This window comes from Strongylocentrotus purpuratus, unplaced genomic scaffold (assembly GCF_000002235.5).
Source record: "Strongylocentrotus purpuratus isolate Spur 01 unplaced genomic scaffold, Spur_5.0 spur5_scaffold_1, whole genome shotgun sequence".
NCBI classification, from domain to species: Eukaryota; Metazoa; Echinodermata; class Echinoidea; order Camarodonta; family Strongylocentrotidae; genus Strongylocentrotus; species Strongylocentrotus purpuratus.
In genome coordinates, this window is record NW_022145594.1 from 47,057,445 (window position 1) to 47,076,099 (window position 18,655).

The 18,655-nt window shown below is 37.1% G+C and overlaps 1 long non-coding RNA gene across 1 annotated transcript; it reads left to right on the top strand.

Annotated features, from left to right (window-relative positions):
• The first annotated feature begins 7,682 nt into the window (after positions 1 to 7,682).
• On the top strand, positions 7,683 to 13,717 carry LOC115921177. Its single transcript, XR_004062791.1, has 3 exons — positions 7,683 to 7,844; positions 11,272 to 11,369; positions 12,226 to 13,717. It is a non-coding gene; the product is annotated as an uncharacterized LOC115921177 (long non-coding RNA).
• Positions 13,718 to 18,655: the final 4,938 nt, after the last annotated feature.

The window sequence follows — 18,655 nt, forward strand, 5'->3', positions numbered from 1 at the left end:
TTCACCGGGCACCTCCCGGGCACCGCAGAATATGTGACCACACATGCCGTAGAATATAAAATCGGAAGGTTCCCGTACGGTCTCTAAATCCACGGCAAGCCGCCGTGTAGGGAAAATGGTACGGGGCCCGGTTTATATGTGACCTAGGCATAGCGTGCCTAGATTTTTTACTCCATATATCCACCCTTTAAAATTTAGTGATCGTGTTCCCATTTATAAATGATTAAAGTATGAGGCACCAGATGGTGTGAACTTAAATAATCTCCTTTGAAATCTGTTTTTAGACTCATACCTCCTTTTATTTTGTTTAATGATTCTCTGATTAGTACATTGTAAACTGAGATGTAGCAAAAATAGAAATTTGATATGACATGTCATGGCAATAGTTCTTCAGCCTGTACCCTTATTTATTTCCTTTTCCATCTTTAATACTCTCCGGTAGTTCTAGCAGCACATCTAGGACAACCGCTCATGTAGGTTACACATATATGCCCAACATCCAAGTAAACGTCTTACCCATCAGTAATCACTTTGTCCATTTTTTTAGGGTATTCTCTTGATTCAGAGAGAATGTGGACCTACTATGTCACTTGATGTGGCTGAGTTAATATGCACCATGCCATCCTTGAAGGAAGCTTTTCTAGCAGGTGCATTGCATCATTGTTTTTTTGAAACACTTGCAAGGAAAGGAAGAGAATCAAAGGTGAGCAGTTCATCCACAATTGTGATGTTTCTATGATGGTTTAATTTAATTTTATCCCATTTACATCTCTTCCCTTTTCTAATCTACACTTTTACTTTTCTTTAATTCTTTTAAATGTAGCAAATATGCTGGTTCTTTTGACATAATGATATATCAATGGTCTTTTCACTAAGGCGGCAGCTGTGTTTAATAACAAAAGCATTTAAGTGTGCATACTAACAGTCGAAACTTAGAGGGTGGGCAGGGGAGTACCATATAATAATAATAATGATACTCAGTTTTTTTTATATAAACAGTTGTATGCATACAATTGTAATGTTCTAAACGAAACTCACATGTAGGAGGATCAGAAAAAAGCAGAAAAATAAGAGAACCAAATGATGTGAAAGTTTGAGCAATATTCGGTTAAATATACAAAAGTTTTTAATTTTTTATGTTGTCATCAGTAGAACACATATTTGCAACACTGTGTATATCTTGTGAGCTTCTCTCCAATTTGCTCTATAAAGAAAATTTCATGAACTTTAATTTTCTTAGTTATTGATAATGGAATAGATTTGTTTCATACATATTTTGTGTGCATGTTAGCGTGTACGTGTCTGAATTAGGAGTGCAAAGGACATTTTGCATGCTACCCTAACGACTGTTCTAAAGCAAACTAGGCGACAAATTTACATAAAATTGTTCAGATATTCATTACAAAAATGTAGGATTAGGCCGATTAATTTATAATTTGTTTTATAAATTAAGTCGTAGAACCAGATAAATATGGAAAGGGGAAATCGAGAAAAGGCAGAGATCAGTACGGTTCGCGATTCACGGCTAGCTCGATCTCCAGACGGGCTGGCTATGGTTATAGCCAACATCAAATTCTGTAGAACTTTGTGAAATCTGTGAAATTTAAATGTTAGCAGTGTCCTAAGATAATGGTAATAACATACATAGAATGAGCTGTAAATGGTACACGAGCATTTTTCTACATCAATAACCCACTTTATGTAATGGACAAAAATAAACTAATTGAATCTTTGGGCAGCACAAAACGTACGACCATACGGTACAATGATCTAAAAATCAGACTATTACTTACTGTCTTGGTAGCACTTTTGTCGTTTCGACAACTTATAGTCGTTATTTTCCCACTTTAAGACATTTTCAAGCTCCCTTTTTTAAGGGAAGTTCTAAATTAGTATTATCTTTCAAATGCTGTTGGAATTTAACGTTTTCATTTTTTTGGCCTGCAAATGGGACATAGTTCCTTTAAAGAACACGAAGACCCTTGTGAAAAGCTGCACCTTAAAGGGATAGTTGAGTTCTGTTTTCAGACTGCAAATACCTTCAAAGTGCACGGTTATTGCTCTTATTCTTATCCTTGACATTTATAGTGCCCTTTTAAAACCTACAATTACTATGAAGGTAATTTTAGACCCCAAAATGTGTGAAATACAAATTCAGCTCCACTTTAAAAAAAACACGGTGAACGTTAATTAATGATTTACTTAAAAATAACAATGCATGAGCCGGCTAATTGTGGGTAATATAAGCAACACGAAAATGCCAACAAAAAAGCCAACATCGGCATTGGCTGAAATACGACGTAAAAGGCGTTATTTTGTTTTTTTTCAACGGTTTTTTCGAATATTTGTGGTGGTACACAAGTATTAGAAATCGTTATATTTCAGCCGTCTCTGAACCGATTTTGATCAAACAAAGATGATTTTGTCATCGAAATATTATGTTCTTTCAAATTTGACACTCAATTTTTCATTATCTTACAAAAAATATTTTGTGTAGCTCCCTCTGCAACAGAACTCAACTATCCCTCATAGATTTTAATATTTTGCTAAGCTCCACCCCAAAAACCTCCAGATCTCATTCCCCTTGTGACATCATCTGTCAGTCATCAATGAGCTAACTTGAGAAAGTGGCATGTAACTTAAGTTTGCCAAAGTTGACCACCTGTTACAATACCACAAACAATAGCAACATATGAGTTGCTATGTCAGACATGTCAGACTAAACTAATATTCTAGAATAGACAATGGTATGAAATTTCCCCAGCTTAACACACGTTCATAATAGAATTGCATGCTTCCATACATATGTACAATACATCATCATTGCAATTGTCTTCCAACTATGTATGTTGCTATTGTATTGTAACAGGTGGGGTGGGGTCTGAAGGTTTTTCAGGTGGAGCTTAGCAAGTTTGAAAAACAAATATTTCAAAAAATATTTAAAAATCTATGAAACAAATTTAGAAGTTTACATATCAAAATATGAGATGTATGCAGGACTGCACACCAACAGGAATACACTTGTATTTCGATGTCATGGGCCCTTTAACTTAACTAATGTCCTTGCTTGTACTGGGAAGGGTGGTTTCTAACTTTTCTAAGCTCTGGCAGGTAGTCTACATCTAACTAACTACGGGAATCCATAAAGCCCCACCACCTGTTTCATCTAACTAATCTACATACCGATACTTAAAGCACCGACACCCTGCGCGGTTCAATTCATCCAACACTTGATTGGGACAGTATAAACAAGAGTGAACGTTTGGGCGTAGTGTCTCTAGAAGAAGAAGACCAGTGATAGAAATAACGAGAAGTAATGATCACATGGTGCACATATATACATCAATATATTTTTTTTTTCATTTCAATTGTTTGTAAAGTTAAATGCCTTCACTTGATACGTTGGAATAATCATGGAATGAAAGCAAACTACACTTTCTTGTTTTAGATTTTGTTGAAACGTTTTATTTTTTGTAATGATGTCATCCTTGACTGAATAGACCCTTTCGCTCTGTCTCAATGTCACCTCTCCCCTTTCTTCTAATTCTCATTCCCTCCTCTTCCCTTTCTTCTTTTTCTCATTCTCACCTCTTCCTTTTTTTGTATTGCTCTTGTATGTTTGTGTGAGACTGTGGGTGTGTGCATATATATATACATGGTTGATACCCGCTGTAGTAAATGTTTGGTTTTGTTTCCCCTTCTAAATACACACATGTATACCTTGTGAGTTTGATTTTGTTTTGCAATTTAATTTAATATCGTGTTTGCCTTCATAAGGGCCTCACTTATGCGGTGGTCACATCCCGCCGTACTTGCAAGTGCGTGCTGTCTACGTGCAAAAACGTGGGCAAAATTTGGGTATCCGTACGTAATGAGTACCGCCTCCGTACGGATTTGGGAGCACGCAGACACACCGTAGCACTTTTAGTGCACGAGGAACTTTCGCTGCGTTCGGGCTGCGTTCGGGCTACCGATTCACCCCAGTGCGTGTGACGTGCGTGCCCAGTACTGCCAACGAGCGCACAACGCACTGACTCCGTGCGTCTTTTAAAGGCGCACGTGATAAGTGCGTGGTCCGTGCTTACTCGCCACTTCCCCAGTTCAGCTATCCAATGAGCACGCAGAACTCACGTGGACCGTACCGAGTAAGCACTTACAACGCACGTTGTTCGCACTGATTTATGCAGTATATAGTCTCTTCGGTGGAATGGGCGGCATCTTGAGGCAGCAACAGCTGGGACTTCTGGAGAATATCGGAATGTCGTCCTATATAAACACCGAGTTCATCGCACGTGCACGCACTTACAACATGGGAGTGAGTAAGGACACCGTTCGTGAACAGCACTTGTAAGTACGGCCTCCGTACGATAACGTGGCAACCGCACGGAGACCGTACGTTGTAAGCACGTTGTAAACACGTTGTAAGCACGTACAACGTACAACGCACTTACCACGTGCGCAACGTACGATGCACGCAACCGTGTGGGCCACGTACTTACACAGTGCGTGTAACGCGCGTTGCCGGTACTCCCTCCTTTTGCCACTCCCTCCCTACGTTTTCAGAAAAACGTGGTGGCCGTGGCCTCCCCAAAAACCGTACGGACTAAAAACACGCACGGTGGGATGTGACCAACGCTTTACCAATCACAAGTTATTTCTTGGAGGTCCTGGCCTGTTATGTATTTTGTTATGATTTGTAATTTTCTGTTCATGTCAAATAAATTGAATTGAATTGAATTGAATTTAAAACTATGCATGTGGAAATTCAGTCGAAATTAAATTGTGTATAAGATTTGCAAAATTTTGATCAATAATCAATATCCAACCTTTTCTAAGTTTGATTGATAGGAAAAATATGTCAAAAGTTTTTTTAAGAGCCAATTTTAATAGAAGGCTTGAATTAACAACACTGTACCATAGCAACAAACCTTCTGACTAAGGGGTCTTGTGCACATGCAATCCAGAGTTATGAATACCTTATATGCATGATTAGCAGATGCGGATTTCTGAATATTATTAATTTCAGTGTTAGTAGGAGAAGGACCTAACAATGCAAACAGGTTAGACGCCCTAAAATTAATTATATAGAATTTTAAACAAAATACTCTTACTTAATCATCTTCTTCATGGAAACTTTAGTGTGTTTTTTCTCTTCTAAATAGACAAGGATTGAATTTGAAAGTAAAATTTATTCATTTACTTTTGTTGAGTATGTTGTTATGAATGCAACTATGTAACTACCCGCGGTAATGGAATTTGTATGAAATGTAAGAATACAGTGAGAAATTAGTAAATAAAATGAATGCATTTATGGATGAGTTACCTAACTATATACACCATGAATGCAGGTCAAGTATCTCGATCTTAACCTCATCGAGTCTCCTTCACCAGCCTCATCACATCACCTGGCAGAAGCACTGTGTACTATGCCAAACCTGACTGACCTGACACTTGGAACGGGTCTCAATGATGAGTTCTACTATACATTGAGTGCAAAGGCATCATCCATACAGGTATGTGGGTCATCATGTAAATGTCATGGAGAGTCATTGATCGACAGAATCGGCAGTAATAGTTATATGGTGCACATGTGTATACCGGGGATATGTTTTCTTTTCTTCCAAACACCCACCTCACTTGGTATATTGCAACAATTCAAATTCACATTCATTTGGCAAAACATAAAAACATCAAAATGAAATAATTACAAATGTAATCATTATAAATACCGGGATTGCTGAAATAAGTTAAAAACTTGTAAACAAGCAACCCCAAACATAAAAACATACAGATACAATACGATGAAATACGATACAATACAATAATAACAATGTTACATACTAATAAAATATATTAATCAATTATGTAATCATTAAACATGGAATGAAAGAAAACTACACATGTACTGATTCAGTTGAAAGTCAAGTTTGTATAAGATTGATATATCCAAGGAAAAATATGTATAAAGTTTTTAAGAGCCAATTTTAATAAAGGCTTGAATTTACCAAACTGAACCTTATCAAAAAAACCACCTGACTTAGGGATCTTGTTCACATAAAATTAGGAGTGATGACTACATTTAATACTTAACGGTAATAGCAAATGTAGATTTATGGGTATTATTAATTTCAGTGTTAGAAGTAGGACTTATAATGCAAACATGTAAGAAGTCCTTTAAAGAATATATATAGATTTTTTTTTAATCACTCTTACTTATCAGCCTCTCAATAGAAACTTTAATGTTCTTTTTTTTTCAATAGACATAAAATAAATTGTAAAATTAAAAAATTAAGTCATTCATTTTTGTAATTAATGGAATTGGAATAAAATGTAAGGATACGATGAGAAATCAGTAAATCAAATGTATGCATGTATAGATGATAACTTAACTATATTCACCATGAATGCAGGTCCAGTCTCTCGATCTTAACTTCATCGAGTCTCCTTCACCAGCCTCATCACATCACATAGTAGAAACACTGTGTACTATGCCAAAACTGACTAACCTGACACTTCCAGTGGTTCTCAATGAGGAGTTCTACTCTACATTGAGAGCAAAGGCATCATCCATACAGGTATGTATGTCCCGATTTAAATGTCATGGATGGTCATTGATCGACAGAAACAGCAGTAATAGTTATATGGTGCACATGTTTATATGTTTTTTTTTCTTCCACTTGGTAATCGGAACAGTCATGAAACATGGTATAAAAGCAAACTGCACATGTACTGATTCAGTTGAATGGCAAGTGAGTATAAGGTTGACATTGTTTTGATCAATAAACAGTATCCAAGTTTGCTTAATAGGAAAAGTTTTGCATATAGTGCCAATTTTAATAAAGGCTTGAATGTACCAAACTGAACCATAGCAATAAACCTCCTGACTTAGGTGGCTTGTGCACATGAAATCCAGAGTTATGAATTCCTTTAATACATTAAAGGGATAGTTGCGTTTTGGTATAGAGGGCGCTACACAAAATGATTTGTATGCCTCCGCTACAAAGTAGCCAGAGGCATTGTGTTTTCTGGTTGTCTGTCCGTACGTCCGTCCATACGTACGTCTGTACCTCCCGTTTTGTTGGCTTTTTGTTGGTTATATTACGCACAGCCAGCCGGCCCATGTATTGTTATTATTAATTAATTGATTAATTAACGGTCACCATATTTTTTTGAAAGTGGACCTGAATTGGTATGATCGGATTTAATCTAAATTTTACAGATTTTGGGGTCTAAAATGACCTTCATAGCAATTTTAGGTCCTAATAGGGCACTAGAAATGTCAAAAATAAGAATAAGAGCAATAACCATCACTTTGAAGGCATTTGCGGTCTTAAACAAGAACTCCACTGTCCCTTGAATAGCAAATGCATATTTTGGGGTACGATTAATTTCATTGTCAGTAGGAGTAGCCCTATGAATAATACATTTATAATTTTGAAAAAAAAATCACTCTTACTAAATCATCCTCTCCGTAGAAACTTTATAGTTTATTTTTCTCAATAGACAAGAATTAAATTTGAAAATTAATTCATTTTTGTTGAGAATGTCATTTTGAATGCAACTATGTAAGTAATGGAATTTGTGTGAAATGTAAGAATACAGTGAGAAATTAAATTATTAAATAAAATGTATATATTTATAGATGAGTTACTTAATTATATTCACCATGAATGCAGGTCCAGACTTTCAGGCTTGAAACTGTCCCGTCTCCGATACCAGCCCCATCAAATCCCCTCCTTGCAGAAGCACTGTGTTCTATGCCAAACCTGACTGACCTGACACTTGGAATATTAATCAATGAGGAGTTTTACTCCACATTGAAAGCAAAGGCATCATCCGTACAGGTATGTGTGTCCTAATGTAAATGTCAAGGAGAGGGTTATTGATAGACAGAAAAAGCAGTTATGGTTATATGGTGCACATGTATATTTGTTTTGTTTAAATTTTTTTTTTTTTTTCTTCAACAAAGCCACTAAAGTCACGAAAGCTGTGCAAATCTCCACTTGGCAATTTGGTCACTGGATTGTAACAGAGCTACAGACAACTCTCCTGTTGGTCATATCAACAAATATCAATTAACTGTTTAACTCCTAAGCACGTTCTGTGTTGGGGAACTACTCAAAATAATTGTGGATAGCATATTATTAAAGGCTCTATAAAGTCTAAACAGAAAAGAAACTCCTGAGTCAAATAATTTGAAATTTAATTTGTCATGAAATATATTTGACTGTGACAAGAAAGAAAATAAAACAAATAGAACTTTACTGCCTGAAAATGAGGTGGCAGTGCCTGAATATGGTGAATTAAAACTTCGGGGGGGGGGGGGGGGGGGCGGGGATGGGAAGGAGGAAGTGGTTTCAGATCCCCCCTTCCCACAGAGAGCAAGCAGAAATGACGAGACTTTCATTCAGTTATGATGTTGTCCTAACATGTATGATGTATCCAATTAAAGCAGACAAAAGGAACTAGCCTTTTTTTTAAAGCTCAAGTGAGCTATTGCTGTGATTATTGCTTTTTGACCGTCCATATCCTTTCTAAATTTATAAATTCTTCTCAAAAACGTGTGGCAAAATATTAACAAAACTTGGTAGGCATCCCCTGCAGGAAAGAGAGATCTAAATTTGTTCAAATGGGGTATATGCCCCCAAGGGGGCTTAAGGGCATCATCCCCCAAAGTGCCCATTTTGCAATAATTAGACATTTTCTACTGTTAGTAAAGGGGATGGGAGCTTATTGCGAGGCCCCTACTTTCATTGGCTCAGGTGAGTGTAAGGTCTGTGGATCTCTTGTTTAACGTGATATTTATGGCAGGATGCATACAATTGTGGGCTGCTATTTAAGAAGATTATAGTAGGGATATATTCTTGCAGACATCATGCACCTGAAATTTGGAACTTGCTTCCAACTAAAATCTTCAAGTACCTTTCAGAATGCAATGTTATTGATTCCTGATTGCGTGTGACTCTCACTGAATATATTTATTTAGCTTTCCATCTCTCTCTCTCTCTCTCTTCTCTCTTTTTCACCTCTCTCTCTCTCTCTCACTTATCTTTTTCACCTTTCTCTCTCTCTCTTCTTCCCCTCACATTTCTCCTTGGCTATCTTTTTTACTTTTGCATCCTATCGTGTTGTATTTCATGTACACGGCTTGTGCCGGTTGTCATGCAATTACTTAATGATACTATCCGAAACTTTACTTGCTACTTGTTTCTTACTATACTTATCAAATCTAATTTGAGAGGAAGCTGTCCAGACAAAACCTTCTCTTGGTTGTTTTACAGCTGTGTCTTATTCTGTTTGTATTAATTCATTGTACATGTATATGTTATTTCAATTTATGTATTATACGTTACATGTAATTGCATGTTTTTACCTTTGTAAAACTGTTTTAAAGATGGAATTGAATAAACTGAACTGAAATGATATACATATGTCTTAGAATGGTATTTCCACCTTGTTTTCACCTTCTGTAGGGTGCCCTTTTCTTAATGTTAGTTCCCCCTTCATTTCAAAAGATGCTCCTCCGCCCCTGTTTTTAGATCATTGTTAAAAAAGGCATAATTCAACTGATATTTTCACATTGCGCTAAAGTACAATTTAAGTTTATTGAATTAAAAAAGTCCTTTCCGTAGGAAGGGAAACCCCTCCACATACCACCACCCCCTGTTCCCTTGAGGAAAGCCCTATCATCCCTAGCCATTATCCTGTAATGGCAGCTATTGACCTGGGTAGCATGTTATTGTCCTGGGAGTAGTTGCCCTGGGGTTAGTTGTCATGAGAGAAGTTGCCCTAGGGGATTCATGGTCCAGGGGATAATTGTCTTTGCCTTGGGAAGTGATTGTCCAGGGGATAATTGTCCTGGGGGTTTGATTGGTCCAGGAGGTAATTGTCCCGAGGCTCATTGTCCTTGAGGTACTGTATAATTATAAGCAGTAATTTTTGTGGGGATTTAATATTCACAAACACTCATTGTTTGCAAATTTAACAAGGCGTGGAATATTTCCAGCAAGTAATGTGGCTTGTCAAAATCACTAAAATAAGCCCAGGTGTAGCGGAGCATCTTCCAAAGTAGGGGGGGGGGGGGGACCAACAAAAAGGGCACTTTCTGGAACATAAGGCCCCCAAGAAGGGAAATCCCAAAGCGAAATATACCATTTTCAGACATTGGTATATACTCCTATATTGTGATTACAATATCAGGGATGATTTCAATATGTATTCTTTCTTTCCATGGTACAAGATGCTGCTTACGAATCATACTTTGCAGTTCGGTGTGATGGTCTTGAGTATTCATTCGAAATTTTGAAATTTGTGAGGTCGCAGTGCGAAAAATTACATCTTATAAAGAGGAAAAAACAATCCTGATTGGGTAATAAGAACAATCTTATCATGAAAGACAGAAAAGACATTTGATAAGAAAAATATTAACATCAACTATAAATGCGAGTGAGGGGGAATATTAGAGAATGAGTTGCTCATAGCTGCTTTTAATTAGGGGCACATTTTTGGGTAAAAGGCAAAGGGGACACTTTTCAAAAGGGATAAAGAGACATATTAGAAAAGATAAGGAGCACGTGTAAAAGTAAAGGTAATTATCAGAGGTGAAAATGTGGCACTTCTCACACCTGAAAAGAGGGACTCACCAGAGATGAAAAAAGGCACTTTTGAGAATAGAAAATTGGCACTTATTTATATAGGAAAAGTGGCATTTGTTGAAAGAAAAGGGGCATCTATCAGATTTTAATTGGGGTAATTATCAGAGGTGAAGGGTGCACTTATTAGAAGTGAAAAGGGGCACTTCTCCTACCTGAAAATAGGCACTTATGAGAATGTAAAATGGACACTTATTGCAAAGGAAAACGGGAATTTGTTGAAGGAAAAAGGGCATGTGTCAAAATAAAAGAGGCACTTATTTAAAGGGGAAGTGGCACCTCTTACAAAGGATAAGGCCGCATTTGGGGGTACTCCCCCCCCCCTCTCCCGAAGCGCCGCCTCTGCGTGACCACAAATACATGTATATTGTAATGGGGCACTTCAATAAATTACTGTCATTCATTTCTCCCGAAATATTTCAATTGTTCTTACTCTACCCTTTTAAAATTCTCCATACATCTTTTTTTCTTCTTATTTTCATTTTATTTAAGGGATCTAACTGTCTGTAGCTCTTGAGTGTATATTCCCAAGAATAAGATTATGTACAAAAATGAAATAGATCCACTTACTTGAAACTGATACAAGGATAACAAGCAATGTTGCTGTCATATGTTACAGGGTTGTTTTCCTCAGATCAGGAAAGGAAACTTCAAGTTCGATGAAGTTGCTCAAGTTGACTTGAACTCATTTCTTCACACCCTCTAATATTCGCAAAGGTCAGTACAGTAAATGTGACTTTAAAATATATAATTCAGATAACAGCATATAGACTTTTCACGAGTGGTGCTATATAGAACAATATAAAGAGCCTCTAATGTAATATGAACAAATACAATGCTGATATATACCCCACCAATTTAAGATTTCTTTTCTGTCAGAAAGAAATAATCATTGGCAGCTGAAGATGACTTGAACTCATTTGTTTAGACCCTCGCTTGTTTGCAAAGGTCAGTACAGTATATACGATTAAAAAACAAAAAATCAGATAACAGCATGTATACTTTTTATGAATAGTGCAATACAGAAACAATATAAAGAGCCTCTTATGGCATACCTGCCAACTGTTCCGATTTAATCAGAATATTAAGATTTTTTCAAAATTCTGAATGACCCTTTTTTTTTCTTCTTTTTTTTTAAAGCCAATTTTGCTAGTTTTAACAGCCTGTTAAAAGTACAGATTTCTTATTTTCAAATGTTGGCAGGTATGTAATGGAATAATAAGAAAAGATACAATGCTGATACCCCAGCAGAGAGCATGCAATAAAGTGATACTGTGTACCTTGAAATAATTTAAGATTTCTTGTCTGACAAAACTTAATATTCAGTAACAGCTGTACTGTAAAGTGCTTTCAACCTAAACTTGTAGATTCTTTTGTGTGTTTTGGGTTTTTTGTGTGTGTGTTCTTGATGTTTTTGTTACACTGTAGTCTCTTCTATTTTTGTTTCTTCTTCTTCATTTGCTGATCAAAATGTTTCTTGAGACTTGTACATTCAATGAGACCAAGAGTAGTTGATTTTTTTATTTCTCATCTTTCATTCAGATAATAAGAACAAAATCTGTTTCCTTTATAGGTTCTATGACTCAGCACACTTAGGCAACTCTAATGACTCGTATGTCTCGGCCAACTCAGGCAACTCAAATAACTCAGACAACTCAGCCGACTTGGGTAACTCAAATGACTCGGACAACTCAGCTGACCTGGGCAGCTCAAATGACTCGTATGTCTCGGCCAACTCAGGCAACTCAAATAACTCAGACAACTCAGCCAATTCAGCCAACTTGGGCAGCTCAAATGACTCGTATGTCTCGGCCAACTCAGGCAACTCAAACAACTCAGACAACTCAGCCAACTTGGGTAACTCAAATGACTCTGACAACTCAGCCGTCTTGGGCAACTTAAATGACTCGTATGTCTCGGCCAACTCAGGCAACTCAAATAACTCAGACAACTCAGCCAACTTGGGTAACTCAAATAACTCAGACAACTCAGCCAACTTGGGTAAGTCAAATGACTCGGATAGTTCGGCTGACTCGGGCAACCAGCTCTGCTCTGTTGTGTAACCCTCCAGTCTCTGGATATCGTCAACCTATCATGTTGAGATGGCACATTCAGATGCACCATTCAACCAATGATTGTAGAGCGGGCAAGATCTAGCTGACCTCGGCCTAGTCAGGATCACTTTACTACAGGATTTCATTCAGCTTCCCAAGACCGGCCAATTGTACAGGAAAGAACAAGTTCTTCAAGTAGCCCAGGTTCTTCCAGTCAGGTATCACATTCAACCAGCTTTTCGTCTCCAATCCAAAGTACAAGCAGTACTGGCAGAGATAAAAACTTTCATTTTTGTAATACGTCAGATACAGTATGTCAATTTTCTCAGACATACAAAGGTATCAACAGTCGGAGCAGGTCTCACAAGAGGCAAGCTCCTTGTACTCATTCAAGAGTTCAACAGGATGATCCTGAAATTGCAGTGAATTCTAGTTGCTATGGTATCTGTAGAGTAAGACAGTGTCCCACTGGTAACACTTCATCTTGACTTTGTGTATGTATCATACAGGGCTCCACACTAACTTTCTTTTTGGAAAAGAGGTTCAGATTTAATTTTTAACAGTCTGTAGGCATGAGCCCTAAGTAAAAACTTCCAAATTCGGGGGGTCCGGACCTAGATTATGAGCGTCCATGTGTCCCGGCGAGCCTGGATGGTTTTGAGCCCAGGACTGATAGCAAGAAATTTGGGGCAAAAGGGGATAATTTGTGGTGATGTTTGAAAACATTTGAATATTCGTAAAAAGGCTGTTTTCTTTTTTGTCTTCACCTTGATGAGTACAGTCCACTATCTGGGGTTAGTGTATACATTTTACGAGAAAGGGATCATGACAATGTCACAACGTTTGAAAACATGTGAAAGGCCTATGTAGAAAGTGATGCAAAAATAGGATACGTTTTGTGAATGTGTACTGAATGAGCCCGAAACAGAGTAGTACCAAGAGCCCATTGTGTGCTTGTTTTATGAAGGAAGGGATCATATTTTCCTGGGAACTATTTTTGAAAATACTTAAAATTTGCTATGATGATGCATTATGCCTGTGTATAAAAGGTGACAACACTAGCAGTGGACTAGTAGTTATATTGATAATAATGATGGCTTCTGATATAGTACACACGCCCGTCATGCCATGACAGTTTAGGCGCTCAAACATTATTATTCTGGCGGCAGCCAAATATGTAGCACTTTCGGCATATCAGCTAGGTGCCTACCTGGGTGGAGAGTGGCAAATGAGGACTAATGCCTTGCCAAGGATGTTAGTGCATTAGACAGATTATGTAGTGCCTGTACCAAGTATATGTGTATTGTAGACTTTTACTATTTTCGTTTTTGGTGATTTGTATGCAATGTATGAAATACCACTCAACTTTCACAAAGTGCGTTATGAGGTTAAAGATCCTATCCGATGAAAATACAACTTGATATAAATGGAAAACTGAATGAATGTAGAATACAAATATAAAGGAATAAAAGTATTTACCCTATCTCAAATTTACAGTGACGACATAATATGTGTTCACCTATATAGCTGAGTCAATGGACAGTGCTTAATTAATGCAAAGTCATTGTGAACATGGGTACTCCACATATCATGATGTCTTCAAGTCGATAGCAAGTTTATAGGTCGGCAACTTCCGATTTTCAAAGCTTTAGATTTTTTGTTTTCAGAGAGCGGATACTCCTCTGACAGACCCTAAAATTGCATATTATTGATATAATGTAATCTTTGGCTTATAAGCTTTACGTTGAAATATAATTCATCCATTTCATTTTTCAGTTCGGATATGGTCTAGTGTGTAATATGTCAGATTTTGTATCAAAATATCACTGTATTTGTCAATGTCATTGCACATGTTCAATACAAATATAATTAAGTAGAATCTAAATTAACTTGTGAATTTGTTACCGGAAATTACCCAGATGTTAAAAGCCATAATGCTCTTGTTATCTTGTCAATGAACTTAATAGAACTCGGTATACTTAAGAAAAGCTTTGTCTGGTAAGGGTGTATGTCATAGGCCTGAGATAACAGTGTAACGTTTTATCTGACATGGAATGTTGTTTGTAAATTTAGAGCTAAATCCAGTTCTAGATTTCGAAATCCATTTGAGGAAATATTTTCCAAGATTTTCTTTACATCTTTCCAGTGTACTGTATATGTAAATATGCTGCTATAATTGTAAGATACATGTTTCATTTTCTAAGATGCCTGAGTTATCAGTGTAATATTCAATTTCACATGGATTATTATTTGTACAGTGTAACTACATTCACCAGTACTATATAATAAATCCATTTGAGGAAATATTTTCAAGGTTTTATTTTCATTATTCCAGTGTACATGTAAATATGCTACTATAATTGTATTTTTACGATACATGTTTATTCTAATTGTATTCAGTACTCTCTGGATTTCAATAATGCTGATGATATATATTCCAGGCTTTTATTTGCATCATTACGATTATGATTATGCAATGTTACGATACATGTATATTTTGAACTTGTATATGTTTGCCATATGTACTTGCCTTGTAATTAAGTTTGATATTTTAGTAAGTTTGTATTCCTGATTGGCTTATAACATACAAATGTAGATACTTCTCTTTTGAGCATTCTGTTACCTTGCCTTTTGATCACCATTCTCTTCTGATTAAGTGATGTCATTTTTATAATCCACTCATAATAGACAATGCAAATCGCTCAGATCTATGAGTTTATTCTGAATTGTGTCATGCAAAAGGATGAAATAAGTGTCTTTCTATGTATATATTGGATAATCATGAATTACTGAAATAATTTGCAGTGCCTTAGATATTTCAACAGTTTAATGTACAAAGGAGACAAAAGAACTTGCAAGTTGTAGTTTGATGATGATGTATTTGTTAGTGAGTATCCTATTAGCTGAAACGGTGTCACATACATGGCACTCAACATTCTGTTATATTTGCACGACTGTGCAATATAACTACCTTATTTTTCATGATATAACGCATGCAAAAGTGAATTAGACTGCGCATATCTCTTCTAGTTCACTATGCGTTACCCATTATTTGCATTGTCTTAACTGCACGCATCTGACGCGAAGGCAAGCTGAAAATAATCGGGCCTGACTCCAAAGGTTCGCAAATACCCACAATTTTATATAATAAATATTTCATGTAATTCATTGTACAGTGTAATATGTATTCATCTCCAAATTCAGAATTCTTTTCATGCCATTAAATAAATTATTACAAATTATTTCATTCACCTGTTACAAATAATTGTATTTCAATAATCAGAATGTAAATTGCATATATTACGTGTTGTTAGGTAGGGCAAGCCATAATGTTTGTCCTACCTAGCAACAACTAATGTATGAATTTGAATCATGACTATTGAGATACATTGGTTCTGAACAGGTGAATGAAATAATTCGTATCGAGGCGCTTCAGAAAGGCATATGCATAAATTTGGTGTACATGACAGAAATGGCCTATTGATGTGTTTGTCATAAGCAGTCATGTTTCTAAATTGAATAAACAAGGAAGATTTAAATTATCAATCTCTGATCTCTTTTTCTGATGTGTAATCTAGGATAGACATGGGGAGACGAAGAGAGAGAGAAAGAGAGGGAGTGGGGGGGGGGGGGGGGAAGGGGGCTAGGGGGTAGAAAGAGCAAGAGAAGGGGCTATGACAGAGTGAGGGAGGGAGGGGTCTACGGAGGGAGAGAAAGAGGGGGTTTGGGCTTGGGAGGGAGAGGGAGAGAAGAGATAAACGGACCCACACATTTAAACTTCAAAGGGAGGAAGCAAGAAAAAACAAAGATATAGAGGAGCAGAAAAGGGAGATGCTAAGAAAAACAAACGGGGGAATTCAAAAAAATGAGAGAGAGAAGATCAATAAAAGAGGAATTCAACAAGGGACGGAGCATGGGAAATGGTAATAGCTAGTTGACTTTGAAGGGCGACCGAATGAGAAGAAAGAGAAAAAAGCTAGGGAGGGTGAGGCACAAAGGAAATGGGGAGATTTGAGAGAGAGAGAGAGACATACATCAATATTGAAGAGAAATATGAAGAAAGGATGACGAAGGAAGAGAGGGTGGGGGCGAAATCTGTAGAAATGAGTGAAATTGGGGAGGGATGATGGAGTGGAGGGGGGGGGGGGGGGGGGAAACGAGCATGAAAAACGGTTAACGGGTGATACAAGAGATAATAAACATTCATGATATAGAGGAAAGGGGGGTAAAGAAATGTAAGTAAGAGGAGCAGAAACAAGGGAGATATACCGGGACAAAAATAAACAGAAATATGGAGGAATGGGACATGAGCTAGAGAGAGAGAGAATACAATAAGGGTGGTAAAGAGAGAATTGAAAGCTTGGGAGGAAGAGAGAGAGAGAGAGAGAGAACAAAATAGTGAGAGAGACCATGAGAACTTAATGGAAATGGGAAGAGAGAGAGAGAGAGAGAGAGAAAGAGAAAGAGGGAGAGCAAACGAAAAAGAGACATAGAAGCAATCAGTTGCATTATCTAATACATTATATTTTTTCTTTCATCTTTATCCCTCAAAAACGCATTTTTAAAATACATTTTATTCATAGAGAATTTCACTAACTGGTAGCCTTCCCACAGATCTTCAAAAAAGGTTGCATAGCCCTTAGAAGATTAACAGAATAATTGGAAGAAGAAGAGCTGCAACCATAGTCGTTTACGGCCATATTTTCACGAGGGGAGGTTGAGGACTCTTGCCACTAAAAGAGTAACTTCCTTTTTGCGGGTGGGTGGGGGGGGGGGGTTGCATTCATTTTCTACACGTATCTAGCGATTTTTTTTTTAATTGTTATTTATTGTTAGGGGGGCTTGAGCCCCAAACCCCTCGAGAACCGCTACTAATATTACTGCCTAATCCCAGGAAACCTACTAGCTCTGCTAAGAGTGCATAGATGAATACCTCAATTCATTATGCAACTAAACAAAGTTACTAACACTATATTCCCCTCCTTATTTTTTAGGAAAAAACCCAGAACTGTTCCGACAAATAATATTTCCCTAATTCTGAGATTTATGTAAGTTAAAAATAGTTCAAGTATTCATGAAAGGAAAATGACACCCAGCCAAATCTAGCTGACAGCTTTGTTACAAAGATTATGAGGCAGTTAAAATTATCTTGAACTTACTAATAATTTATTACTTAGAAATGAAAACAATCACTCCACATTTTGCAGCTTCCTTCCAAGCCATTATTGTGTTAGGTCGCCATTTTTATTGAAATAGTAATGTTAGAGCAGTACAACTTGTGAGATACCTACTGACCTGTATTTTAGTTACAGTGTAGTACATTTACCTGTGAAATGTACGACTATGGTTTCCTAATATAAACTGGTTTTGTAATGCATTTAAATGAATGGCTGTTCTCTCATAACGTAAGGTCACAAGCTATTTGGTTCAGCTGTTTTAAACAGTTGAGCAGTTTCTTTTGTTAAACATGTATGAGAAATTATGTTTTCAGGACAAGCTCATAGAACAAAGGGTCTTGGGAACCACTTATACGGATGGGGCTACGGGCCCGTTTCAGGGCCCCTTCAGTTTGTAGGGGTACTGGAGTTCGGGGTGGAGATGGCCGTCACGAGTGATAGAGAAATCATCTCTCATTCTCTCTTCAATATCAATTTTATATAACAGCTGTTTTTTCGTACTGTTTTACTTCCCTCCGAAGTTTTCATAGGCCCATGCCGAGCAACCTTATCGGACCTCTACATGTAATCTTTCTGTGTAAATTTAAGCTTCATATCCCCCTTTTTTTCTCTCTCTGTCTCTCTCTGTCTCTCTCTGTCTCTCTATCTTTCCTTCCCCTCTCCCTCTCCTATTCTTTTTAAAGCCCCTCTAAAGTGTTAGGAGCCCCACAATTTTTATGGTAAAATTTTAGTTGAATTGTATCATAATGTGAAAGAGGATGTTATTTAGGAC